This window comes from Meles meles, chromosome X, assembly GCF_922984935.1.
Source record: "Meles meles chromosome X, mMelMel3.1 paternal haplotype, whole genome shotgun sequence".
In the NCBI taxonomy this organism is placed as follows: domain Eukaryota; kingdom Metazoa; phylum Chordata; class Mammalia; order Carnivora; family Mustelidae; genus Meles; species Meles meles.
Genome location: NC_060087.1, coordinates 132,771,320 through 132,782,329, shown reverse-complemented (window position 1 = coordinate 132,782,329; position 11,010 = coordinate 132,771,320). Strand labels below are relative to the sequence as shown.

Genomic DNA, 11,010 nt, shown 5'->3' with positions numbered 1-11,010 from the left:
AGGTACCTTGAGCAAATGCTAGGAGAAGCCAAATTCAAACAAGTTCAGTAGGGAGTGATAGTAAAAAAGTGAAATAAAGGGCGCCTGGGTGGCTCAGTGGATTAAGCCGCTGCCTTCGGCTCAGGTCATGATCTCAGGGTCCTGGGATCGAGCCCCGCATCGGGCTCTCTGCTCTGCAGGGAGCCTGCTTCCTCCTCTCTCTCTGCCTGCCTCTCTGCCTACTTGTGATCTTTCTCTCTGTCAAATAAATAAATAAAATCTTTAAAAAAAAAAAAAGTGAAATAAATTCAAGTTTGTCCAGACCCCTCTCTGAATGTATCTTGTCCCAGAAATGCTCTGGCTCACACTTGCTAGGTTTCTTGCTCTGTCTTTTTCTTTTCTTTGCTCTGTGGCCCTAGGGAAGTGTTCTAGCAATCCCAAGCTAAAATCTGCTTTCTGGTCTCTTCTGCACCATCAGTGCCTGGTACCACCACCTGGCTTGTCCCCGCTTCTGCTGCAGCCCTGGCCTGGATGTATATGTGCTGCCGAAGCGAGCACAGCCCTGGCCTGGATGTGAGGGGCAAGGCGATGAGCATTTCCTGGGCTATGAGGTGGTCACTGTAAATAATCAGGCAATGCCTACTCCGAACAGAACATCCACACAATCACCAAGCAGTTGAAGTTGGTGGAATGGACCTTCTTGCTGCTCACTGCCTGAAAGAAGGTACTCATGGACCCCAAACATGCTTTGCAGACCAAAGCCCAGGTCAAGTCAGGTCTGCTGGTGACCTCTGCCCTGGAAGTAATCAATTTAGATTTAAAGTTATTATTGATAGGTCAGGACTTTTGCCATTTTAATTGTCTTATGATGGTTTTATATTTCCCTTTTTTCTTTTCTTCCTCTCTTTCTGTCATCCTTTGTGATTTGATTGCTTTTTTTTAATTTTTTTTCCATTTTATTTATTTTTTCAGCGTAACAGTATTCATTGTTTTTGCACAACACCCCGTGCTCCATGCAAAACGTGCCCTCCCCATTACCCACCACCTGTTCCCCCAACCTCCCACCCCTGACCCTTCAAAACCCTCAGGTTGTTTTTCAGAGTCCATAGTCTCTTATGGTTCGCCTCCCCTTCCAATTTTTTTTTTTTTTTTATAAACGGGGGTTAGGGGGATAGGAGAAGAATAAATGAAACAAGATGGGATTGGGAGGGAGATAAACCATAAATGACTCTTAATCTCACAAAACAAACTGGGGGGGGGGGCGCCTGGGTGGCTCAGTGGGTTAAGCCTCTGCCTTCGGCTCAGGTCATGATCTCAGGATCCTGGGATCGAGCCCCGCATCGGGCTCTCTGCTCAACAAAGAGCCTGCTTCCTCCTCTCTCTTTATCTCTGCCTGCCTCTCTGCCTACTTGTGATCTCTCTCTGCCAAATAAATAAATAAAATCTTTAAAAAAAAAAAACAAAAAAACAAAAAAAAAAAACAAACTGGGGGTTGCTGGGGGGAGGTGGGATTGGGAGAGGGGGAGGGGGTATGGACATTGGGGAGGGTATGTGCTATCGTGAGTGCTGTGAAGTGTGTAAACCTGGCGATTCACAGACCTGTACCCCTGGGGATAAAAATACATTATATGTTGATTGCTTTTTTATAGTGGTATGCTTTGATTCCTTTCTCTTTATCTTTTGTGTATCTACTAGAAGTGTTTTCCTTGTGGTATTAGTATTACATAAAATGTCTTCTAGTCTGCTTTAAGCTGATAAAAACTTTACTTCAATTGCATACAAATACTCTGTACTTTTACTCCTACCTCACGTTTTATGTTACTGATGTCACAGTTTGTATCTCTTTATAATGTGTGTTCATTTTCAAATTATTTCTAGTTATTCAAATTACTAGTTTTTATTTTATTTATTTTATTTATTTTCTAGTTATTCAAATTTCTAGTTATTTTTAATACCTTTGTCTTTTAACTGTTATACTAGAGTTAAAAGTCATTTAAGCACCACCATTATAGTCTTAGAGTATTCTGATTTGACTGTATACTTACCCTGACAATTGAGTTATAATTTTTCAAGTTTTCATATTATTAATTAGCATCCTTTCATTCCAACTGAAAGAACTCCCCTTAGCATTTCTTGTAAGGCAGATCTAGTGGTGAAAAACTGCCTCAATTTTTGTTTTTCTGAGAAAGTTTTTATCTCTCCATTTCTTATTTGGCAGGTTTTTTTTTCTTTCAGCACTTTGAATGTATCATCTCACTCTTTCCTTTTCTATAAGGTCTAATGGGGTTTCTTTTGTATGTAATGAGTTGCTTTTTTGCTTTATTGCTTTTAAATTTCTTTTTCTCTTTGAGTTTTGTTTTATTCCTTTATTGCTTTTAAATTTCTTTTTCTCTTTGAGTTTTGAGAATTTGATTATTATGTGTCTCAGTTTAATCTTTGGGTTGATCCTATTTGACTATTTGACTTCTTTCATCTGGATATCCATGTTCCTCCCATAATTTGGGACGTTTTCTGCCATTATTTCATTAAACAAGCCATCTGCTCTTTTCTGAGTCACATAATGCATATATTAGTTCATTTGATAGTACCCTATAAAACCAATAGGCTTCCTTCACTCTTCTTCATTCTTTTTTCCCTCTTGATTGGATAAATTCAAGTGATTTAAGTTCACAAATACTTTTTTTTTTCACTTTTTTAAAATTTCTTTTCAGCGTAACAGTGTTCATTGTTTTTTTTTTTTTTAAAGATTTATTTATTTGACAGATAGAGATCACAAGTAGGCAGAGAGGCAGGCAGAGAGAGAGAGAGGAGGAAGCAGGCTCCCAGCCAAGCAGAGAGCCCGATGCGGGGCCTGATCCCAGGACCCTGGGATCATGACCTGAGCTGAAGGCAGAGGCTTTAACCCTCTGAGCCACCCAGGCGCCCCAGTGTTCATTGTTTTTGCACCACACCCAGTGCTCCATGCAATACATGCCCTCCCTATTACCCACCACCTGGTTCCCCAACCTCCCACCCCCCGCCCCTTCAAAACCCTCAGGTTGTTTTTCCGAGTTCATAGTCTCTCATGGTTCATCTCCCCTTCCAATTTCCCTCAACTCCCTTCTCCTCTCCATCTCCCCATGTCCTCCATGTTCTTTGTTATGCTCCACAAATAAGTGAAACCATATGATACTTGACTCTCTCTGCTTGACTTATTTCGCTCAGCATAATCTCTTCCAGTCCCATCCATGTTGCTACAAAAGTTGGGTATTCATCCTTTCTGATGGAGGCATAATACTCCATCGTGTATATGGACCACATCTTCCTTATCCATTCATCCGTTGAAGGGCATCTTGGTTCTTTCCACAGTTTGGCCACCGTGGCTACTGCTGCTATAAACATTGGGGTACAGATGGCTCTTCTTTTCATTACATCTGTATCTTTGGGGTAAATACCCAGCAGTGCAATTGCAGGGTCATAGGGAAGCTCTATTTTTAATTTCTTGAGGAATCTACACACTGTTCTCCAAAGTGGCTGCACCAACTTGCATTCCCACCAACAGTGTAAGAGGGTTCCCCTTTCTCCACAACCTCTCCAACACACGTTGTTTCCTGTCTTGCTAATTTTGGCCATTCTAACTGGTGTAAGGTGATATCTCAAAGTGGTTTTAATTTGAATCTCCCTGATGGCTAGTGATGATGAGCATTTTTTCATGTGTCTGATAGCCATTTGTATGTCTTCATTGGAGAAGTGTCTGTTCATATCTTCTGCCCATTTTTTGATATGATTATCTGTTTTGTGTGTGTTGAGTTTGAGGAGTTCTTTGTAGCTCCTGGATATCAACCTTTTGTCTGTACTGTCATTTGCAAATATCTTCTCCCATTCCGTGGGTTGCCTCTTTGTTTTGTTGACTGTTTCCTTTGCTGTGCAGAAGCTTTTGATTTTTTTTTTAAGATTTTATTTATTTATTTGACAGAGAGAGATCACAAGTAGACAGAGAGGCAGGCAGAGAGAGAGAGAGAGGGAAGCAGGCTCGCCGCTGAGCAGAGAGCCCAATGTGGGACTCGATCCCAGGACCCTGAGATCATGACCCGAGCCGAAGGCAGCAGCTTAACCCACTGAGCCACCCAGGCACCTAGAAGCTTTTGATCTTGATGAAGTCCCAAAAGTTCATTTTTGCTTTTGTTTCCTTGGCCTTTGGAGACATATCTTGAAAGAAGTTGCTGTGCCTGATATCAAAGAGGTTACTGCCTATGTTCTCCTCTAGGATTCTGATGGATTCCTGCCTCACACTGAGGTCTTTTATCCATTTCAAGTTTATTGTTGTGTATGGTGTAAGAGAATGGCCGAGTTTCATTCTTCTACACATAGCTGTCCAGTTTTCCCAGCACCATTTATTGAAGAGACTGTCTTTTTTCCATTGTATATTTTTTCCTGTTTTGTCAAAGATTATTTGACCATAGAGTTGAGGGTCCATATCTGGGCTCTCCACTCTGTTCCACTGGTCTATGTGTCTGTTTTTATGCCAGTACCACGCTGTCTTGGTGATCACAGCTTTGTAGTAAAGCTTGAAATCAGGTAACGTGATGCCGCCAGTTTTGTTTTTGTTTTTAACATTTCCTTAGCAATTCGGGGTCTCTTCTGATTCCATACAAATTTTAGGATTATTTGCTCCAGCTCTTTGAAAAATACCCGTGGAATTTTGATTGGAATGACATTAAAAGTATGGATTGCTCTGGGCAGTTTTTCTTCCATTTCACAAGTCTGCTGTTGAAGCCCTATTGCATCTTTCATTTCTTTCATCATAATCTTCAGCTCCAGAATTTATTTGGTTCTTTTTTAATGATTTTATTTTCTTTGTTAAAATTCTTTTGCTCATGAATTGTTTTCCAGATTTAATTGCATTGCCTGTTTTCTTGTAGCTTTCTGACCTTCCTTAAAACAATTATTTTGAACTATTTGTTAAACTATAGATCTCCATTTTGGAGGGGTTGATTACTGGGAAATTATTACACTCCTTTAGTAGTGTTATGTTTCCTTGATTTTTCGTATTTCCTGAATTCTTGCATTGCCATCTTTGCATGTAAAGCAGTCACCTCTTCTGGTCTTTACTGATTGGCTCTGAGAGAGAAAGACCTTCATCATTCAGCCTAGCTAGGCACTCTGGGGGTCTCTCAGACCTTTCTTACGGATGTACCCTCTCCACTCCTCTTGATTTCTCTTGGGGTTAGTTTTAGGATTGTATGCACTTTCTCAGTTCTACAAAGCCATGTAATGAGAGCCTCCCATTTATTTTCCCTAGTCAGTGCCCTGAAGCGTTTAACGTTATGTGCCATCTCCCAACCCATCAGAGTTGAGCCACCTGTATGTGCTTGGGCACAATCTATAGAGGTTTGCATGTGTATTTTGTGGGAATAGGGGGTGGCACCAGCTCCAAAGGGGTGAGGGATGCATGGAGATCTAGATGTCATTTGTGGAATAATTGGGAGAGACTACAGGTGATGTATCATACAAGGTTTACAAGTGGGCTTCTTGGCAGATTATGTGAGCTGAGTTGTAGAATCCATGACTCTTTATTGACTTCAGCCCTCCAGTTATTCTGAGTCTTCACCCCTTTTCCCTGCTCCTTGCTGCCCCCTGACAACTCAGATATGCCAATGTCCTGAGTGTTATGGATAGGATGAGAATGGAGCAGCTAAGGAAGTCAAAGACTCACTTTCCCCCATAGGAAAAATCACAGGCTGAGGTGATCTCTCTTGGCACTGAGCTGTGCTGTCTTTGGGGAGGGATTACACAGGTAAAGTAAAAGTGTTCTTGTCATCCTCTTCAATGAGTCTATTCTCAGATTTTTTAGCTATAGTAAGGTGCTGGAACCTCTCTGTGGATTTCTGTACATCCACAAAGGTATTCTCGTCCATGGGTGGTTGTCAAAATCTGTTTCTTTGTTGGGGATGAGGGCTAAAACTCCTGTTCCACCACACTGCTGACATTAGAGGACTAAAACTCCTGTTCCACCACATTGCTGACATTACTTTCCTGAGGATTTAAAACTAGGTTTGTCTCAATCAAACATCGTGTTCTTTGCATTTTGCAACAATACCTTATTTGCTAGTTATATCCACTTAGAATGTATATATGAAAATTAAACATGCATTTTCATTTGATCAGATCTATAAATAACTTTCAGCACAGTTGACCCTTCTTTCCTTGAAGTTCTTTTATACCTTGGCTTCCATTAAGCTGTATTTTCATGGTTTCCCTCCTATTTATATAGTTACCTCCCAGTCTCTTTTTCTAAGTCCTTCTCCTCAACATGGCCCTACATCGTTGGATCTTCAGGGCTCTTCCAGGGCCCTTTGCTTTTCAATTCTATACCCTTTACCTAGAAAATGTCTGTTATCCATTCTTATGACAAACCACCATCAATATGCTGAGGAATCCCACAATTGTATCTCCAGCATCCACCATTTTTCAAACTCAAGATTATATCCAACTGCATACCCTATATCTGCATATATCTTGGTTACCTCAAGTTCAGTATGCTCAAAATTGAACTAATTATCTTTTTTCCCCTCAAAACTGCTCATCTTCTGGGGGTCTCAGACTCAAATATGCTAATACTGTCCACTCAACTACTCAAGCCATAAGCTTATGAATTAAACTCATCTTCTCCTTCAACCCATATATACAGTGAATCAAAATGTCCAGTTGGTTCTACTTTCTTAAAATCTCTCCAATTGATTAGCTTTTCTACATCTCTACAACCACAACTTACTCACCACAAAGCTGTTAACAATGCCTTATTGCAGTGTTTCAATATCTTCTTAGCTAACTTCCTCATGAAGTATTTTGTTTCAAAAAAATTTTTTTTGTTTCAGGGCGCCTGGGTGTCTCAGTTGGTTAGGCATGTGCCTTCTGCTCAGGTCATGATTCCAGGGTCCTAAGAACAAGCCCTGCATCGGGCTTCCCGCTTCTCCCTCTCCCTCTGCTGCTCCTCCTTCTTCTGTGTGTGCTTGTGCATGCTCTCTCTCTCTCTCAAATAAAATCTTATAAAAAAATCTTTTGTTTCCACTCCAATATTTGCTCCACATAGCAAAGAGTAAAAAAATTTTAATGTAAATTTGATTATGTCATTGCCTTGATTTCCATAGCCTTTTTTAAAAGATTTTATTTATTTATTTATTTGACAGAGAGAGAGAGAGAGAGAGATCACAAGTAAGCAGAGAGGCAGGCAGAGACAAAGGGGGAAGCATGTTCCCTGCTGAGCAGAGAGCCCGATGCAAGGCTCAATCCCAGGACCCTGAGATCACGATCCAAGCTGAAGGCAGAGACCCAACCCACTGAGCCACTCAGGGGCCCCCCCATTGCTTTTTGCAGCTCCCTAATTACTAAATCAAAGTTAATATTGCCAGGTCACTGCCTACTTCTCTCTTATCTCATATCCTACTTTCTTCTCCTATACTAGTATACTAGCCTTCTTTCATTGTCTTAAACATAGCAAGTTATCTCCTGCCTCAGGCATTTCCCCAAATCTATCTTAGTCTGTCAAACCAACCCCCTTCACATAGCTTATTTCTCATTCTTTAGATTTCCTTACCATCCACTTTGGTTCTGGTCCCCTGAACACTAGATTATGCCCTTCATTATACACTTCTTTAGTATTCAGTGCTCTCACTACTAGTAATTACATGGAATTGTACAATTCCATGTAATTATTTAATTGCATATTTATTCCTTTGTTCTACTAAAATATAAACTTTATGAGGGCTGGGATAATGATTATATTGTTGATTACTGTGCCCTCCCTACCTGGAATATTATAAAACTGTGGGAAAAAAATACATATCAACTTACTACGAGCTATTCCACTGACAAGTACAACTTTTTCAAATTATTTTTCATTATAGATCACTGTCTTTACTCCATTATACTGAAGCGTAAAACTGAGAGATATACATATTTCAACCATGTCTATGACTTAGACCTATTCTTCATTTTCTGTTACAATCCTATTATAAAGTGCACCTGAGCTGCCGACTCAAAATTTTTAATTTGTATTATATACTGCTTAAAAGTCATGCATTATTCATTCAATGTCAAAATGCCCAGAAATACTTTTAATTCTTCCTTATTTCCTACTGCAACTTTTCAAATCCTGCTGGGTCAGGCAGTGTTGACTCATCTTAGAAAATATACTCATTTGACTTCACTTACTTTGACTTTCAAATAGGACTTTCTATATTACCAAAAAAAAAAAAAAAGGAAGAAGAAGAAAAAGAAAAAAGAAAGAACCATTTTCTCTCTTCTTCTCTTGGATATAAAACCAAGACACAACTGTATGTTGTTTATGAGTCTCACTTTATTATAAAGACACAGATCAGTTAAAAGGAAATATGTAACAAGCAGTATACAATATAAAACATAAACCAAAGAAAGCTGGAGTAGCTGTATTAATATCACATAAAATAATACATGGAACATTTATCAAAATAGCCATAATTTGGGCCACAAACTAGTCTCAGTAACTTTAGAAAGAATGAAATCATGCAAATTATGATGCACAGTGAAATTAAATTAGGAGTCTATGATATCTCCAAGATTCTTAAATGTTTGGAGTTAAAAAGATATTTGTAACACATGCATCAAAGAAGAAATCATAAGTTAAATTAGAAACTTTTCAACTAAATGAAAATGAAAACATGGCATACCAAAATTTGTGTGTTGTAGCTAAAGCAGTGCTTTAGGGAAATTTTTGTTTTAATCATAAATAACTTAATGTGTTCATTATATTAGAAGAAAAGTATTCAAATCAACAATCTAAGCTTCTACCTCGATTACTAGAAATAGAACATATAGATAAGAGGAATAAATGATATTAAAATCAGAAAAACAATTGAGAACGTCAGTAAGATCAAGAGCTCATTATTTGAAAAGATTCATAAGACAACTAATAGGATAAGGAAAAAAGGGAGAAGAAACAAATTAGGACTAGCAGGAATGAAAGAGGGAATATCACTGTAGATCCTACATATATGAAAAAATTGTAGGGAAATATTATGAATAATTTTATGCTAAAAGACTTTACAGCTTAGATGAAATTGACAAATTCCTTGAGAAATGAAATGTTGAAATTGACTAAAAATTTAGAAAATCTGAATAAGTTTACATTTTATGAAGACATTGAATTTAAAATACTACTAAAAGAGAACACAGGCAGCAACCTCTTTGACCTTGACCATAGCAGTTTCTTATTAGACATGTCTCCAAAGGCAAGGGAAACAAAAGCAAAAATGAACTATGGGGACTTTGTCAAGGTAAAAAGCTTTCGCACAGCAAAGAAACAGTCAACAAAACTGTTGTTGAACAGAAGGCAACCTATGGAATGGGAGAAGATATTTGCAAATGTCTTTCCAGATAAAGGGCTAGTATCCAAAATCTATAAAGAACTTATTAAACTCAACACTCCCCCCAAAACACAAAAAATCCAGTCAAGAAATGGGCAGAAGACATGAACAGACATCTCTCCAAAGAAGACATACAGATAGCCAACAGGCACATGAAACAGTGCTCCACATCACTGGGCATCAGGGAAATATAAATCAAAGCCACATGAGATCCCACCTCACAACAGCCAGAATGGCTAAAATTAACAAGTCAGGAAATGACAGGTGCTGGTGAGGATGTGAAAAAAGGGGAGCCCTCCTACACTGTTGGTGGGAATGCAAACTGGTGCAGCCACTCTGGAAAACAGTATGGAAGTTCCTCAAAAGTTAAAAATAGAGCTACCCTATGACCCAGCCATTGCACTATTAGGTATTTACCCAAAGGACACAAACAGTGATTTGAAGGGGGCACATACAGCCCAATGTTTATAAGCAGCAATGTCCACAATGGGCAAAATAGGGAAAGAGCCCATATGTCCACTGACAGATGAATGAGTAAAGAATTGGTGTGTGTGTGTGTGTGTGTGTGTGTGTGTGTGTGTGTGTATGTGTGATGGAATATTACTTGGCCATTAAAAAGAATGAAATCTTGCCCTTTACAAAGATGTGGATGGTACTGGAGGGTATTATGCTAAGCAAAATAAGTCAGTCAGAGAAAGAAAAATACCATAAGATTTTGCTTGTATGTGGAATTTAAGAAACAAAAGTCTCTCAAATAAGTAAATAAATAAAATTTTCAAAAAAAGCAATTACATTTAAAATAACATCCCAAAACATGAATTACTTCAAGTTACATTTAACAAAATATGTACAAGCCTGTACCTTTAAAACTTCAAATTTTGCTGACAAAATTTGAAGAAAAATAAATGGAGAGATATATCATAGTCATAGATTGGAAGACTCAGTTGTATCAAAGTGTCAATTTTCTTCATATTAATTCACAAATGTAACTCAAGCAATCAGTATCCCAACAGGTTTTTAAAAGATATTTACAAACGGATACTAAAATTTATATGGAAATGCTAACAATCTAAATGCTGAAAAGAATTTTCTAAAATAACAAAATTTACCTGATTTTTAAGACACCCTGCTGAGTGCAGAGCCTGACCTAGAGCTCAATCCCAGGACTCTGAGATCATGACCTGAGCCAAAAATCAAGTCAGCTGCTTAACTGACTGAGCCACCCAGGCACTCTGAAATTTTGGAGTATCTTAAAGAGAAAAAAATAAGAGCTTATGAAATGAATGAGCAAATTACCTAACAGTGGCATACCTAGTGTATTTATCACTGGAGCAGATCATTTTTTAGTGTTCTCTTCCTTCATATGACAAAATTATTTTCAATGATAATCATGTAATAATATGTAAAAGTCATTATCTTTTTGTTTTCCTCTTTATTTTTTGGGTTTCTTTTTTTAGTTTAAAAGCAATATCTTAAAAAGACTAAAATTCAATTTTAAGCACTTTATTCAAACTGAGCAAAATATTTCATGTGTGAACTAAAACTCACTATGAATCAAAAATATTGTATCTAAACAAATAAAAACTCCAAGTGATCAAACAGAATGATGGAAATGACGTAACTCAAGGGTTTTTTTCTTAGTCTTTAA

General features: G+C 38.2%; 1 pseudogene; it reads right to left on the bottom strand.

The window, feature by feature from the left end:
* Positions 1 to 421: 421 nt before the first annotated feature.
* LOC123934786 overlaps positions 422 to 11,010 on the bottom strand; it is a 68,565-nt pseudogene continuing 57,976 nt past the window's right edge.